Below are 3,054 nucleotides of genomic sequence, written 5' to 3' on the forward strand. Positions count from 1 at the left end.
TCTCCCAGTCTACCTGCATTTTGAAATCCCCCATGACAACTGTATCGTTACCTTTGCTTCATGCCAATTTTAACTATTCATTCAACTTACACCCTACATCCGGACTACTGTTTGGGGGCCTGTAGATAACACCCATAAGGGACTTTCTACCCTCAGAATTTTTCAGTACTATCCAGACTGACCCTACTTCGCCTGATTCTATGTTCCCCCTCGCAAGGGACTGAATATCATTCCTCACCAACAGAGCCAACCCACCCCATCTGCGCGACAGTCTGTCCTTTTGATAAGACGAATATCCATGAATATTCATTTCCCAGGCCCTGTCTGCTTAAAGCCATGTCTCTGGTAAGAACAATGTTGTGCGAATAACAATCTCCAACTGAGCCTCAGGTGAACTTTTAAAAAGGATTCATCTTTGAAAATCAAATGTGCATACATGGGTGCCAGCTGGATTGGTGGTGCACACGGTCTGAGGGTGCTCACGGATTTGGACGTGTCAGTGGTGAGGAATGTCAAGGTTGTATCATGATAAGCACTTCATTAATGAATACTGATTTAATTTTCTACTCTTCTTTTACTCTGATTTTTAATTTGGTGATTGCTACTTCGTGAATTATCTGAAATTATTCCTCCTCTCGGATAAGTTATTGTTTATCTGGAGGGTGTTAGCGGGTTCAAAGTGCGCTGCGATATGGGTGTCCACAAGTACTTGTGGGTGTTGCTGGATTTGGGGTAATGACAAATATCAAGGTTGCTTCGTTTACAGATACTTTAATAATTTAACAGTGAACTTTGCTCTTGCTATTTTCAATGCGGATTAAGCCTTCTCGTGAAAGAAATAGGATTAAAATGATTCTCGCTCTGGGATCAGCAATTGTACTGTCAGGTCCGGACTCGGTTTTCAAGGTAATCAGAGATTTGCAGATGTGCATGGCAAGTTTCAGTACTCACGGATTTGGGGATTTCTCAAAGTCGTGGCGCAGTGGCATCAGCGCCGGACTTGGGAGCGATGGCTCTCCAGTTCGAATCCACCGGGTCCCATCCGTGCTGGGTTCAGCATCGAGCTCGCAAAGCGGCCTCGTAAAAACAAGAAAGCCTGCTAAAAGAAAACAACGTCATGACGGCTTCGTGATGACTGCACTCGGAGTTAAGGGCTTTCTTCTTCTTCAAGTCATTTGAAAGCGGACGCAGCTATCTTGTGAACTGTTTCTCACAGAGATGTGGTGCCTGCGGATTTGTAGTGTGACGTATATGAATTTTGTTTAATTTATAGATACTTTCAGAATCAATGCACTTTAACGTTTCAACAGTATTCCTGTTACTTTATGGTGGAGGCAGACAGTTTGTGAACGGTTTCAAATGATTCTTCCTCCCGGATACGGTTCAGATCATGGTCGGAGGTGGCAGCGTGTTTGGGATCCGCACTCAACTGGGGATTGCACAATGTTAAGGTAAAGTCGGCATATATGGGATGCACAGAGTTTTGAGGGCTGCACATGGATTTCAGCATTGGTGCAGATTTAGGCGTGCGCTCTGCCAAAAGGGTACTCGCGGATTTGGTGATGTGCGCAGATTTAAAGCCTGTAATCAAATAACTGGCTGTGCACAGATTTGGAGTTACCTACAGATTTGGGGTGCGTACGGATCATTAATCTCGAAATGCCCCCATTTTGGGAATATTTTGAAATGATTCCTGCTCTGGAATGATTTATTATGGGGTGTCAGCGTGTTTGTGATGTGCACCTATTTCAGCTTTGCGCAGATTTAGTGCTGTGCCTATCAATGTAGAGATGCACGCCGATTCGGGAACGCTCTTTGATTTAGGGGCGTGTAGCCCAATAAAGGGATCGTTATAGAATTCGGAATTCTAATAGATCTATGGTGTCGGGGTCAGAGAGACAACAGTGGTGCCAGAATGGGACCAAGTTGATCTGAGGGCGGTGTGGCAATCTCTAGATAAAATTGACGGGCTCAGCGTGGGTGCAGGAAGCAGCACAATTCAGTCGTCAGTGGACTGGCAGCACCAATTCAGTCGTGACTGTAGGGGCTGTACGCATAGAGATGAGAAGATATGCCGGCGAATGAGGGACGAGCACTGCAGCTGTATAATGGACACTTTCATGTAATTACCGTTTGGGAGGTGTGAGTGGAACAAGGTTTTCGCAGGGCCCAAATGGGCAAAAACTGACCGCAGTGGATAAAACTTCAGTGGTTTCAGGTCGGGTGACGCCGCAATGTCACGAGTTCTTCACAAACATCGGACCGAGTGGAGATTTCACCACATTTTTCAACTGTTCCCTGAACTTGGTCTGTGTAATGGCGTAAAGGGCAGTGTTTGTACAACAGCTCATGAGCTGTAGAATGACTTCCAGCTCTCGCAGCGAATCAAGTGGACGCACATATGTGGCAAACGCATATAGCCGATGCCACACAGAATACACAGTGAAAGGTGCCCAAAGCACGATGAAATTGCCCGAGACGATCAGTAATAAAACCAGGGATTTCCTGCGTTTCTCCATCTCCGGGTCTCTGGAACTCGTCTGTTGCCGGTAACCCTGTGTCTCCTGCGAGCTCTGCTGATGACTAAGATATGCCTGACGGTGAGGCCATTGGTCAGCAGAATGGGAATACAGGGGTAAAGAAGTAATAAAATAGTTCAATTGGTGTCGCGATATTCAAATAATGCCCTCTTACCCTACATATAAATGGAACAGGTATCCACGCGTAGTACCCCGAGAGCCTAAAATACCAGTAAATCTTCTTTAAAAAACCAATGGCACTCACTGCCCCGAAAACCACGGCCAGAACAGTACGTATCCGACAGAATAATACAATCGTCGCGACTACCATTCAAGTAAAATTAAACAGTTTTGCAAATCTGTGTGCACTCAATGCCGTCTGTTGGACCGACTATCAGTAAAGAAAGAGAGAGCGGAGATTTCAGATAACAATGTCGGGCGATTGGTGGATTTCGTACTTCTTGAGGCAAAAGCACTGAATGGCGCATTAAATCTGCGGCATCTCAACTGTCGTGAACTAAGTGTCCCATTAGAT

Source organism: Hypanus sabinus, unplaced genomic scaffold, assembly GCF_030144855.1.
Source record: "Hypanus sabinus isolate sHypSab1 unplaced genomic scaffold, sHypSab1.hap1 scaffold_747, whole genome shotgun sequence".
Lineage (NCBI taxonomy): Eukaryota > Metazoa > Chordata > Chondrichthyes > Myliobatiformes > Dasyatidae > Hypanus > Hypanus sabinus.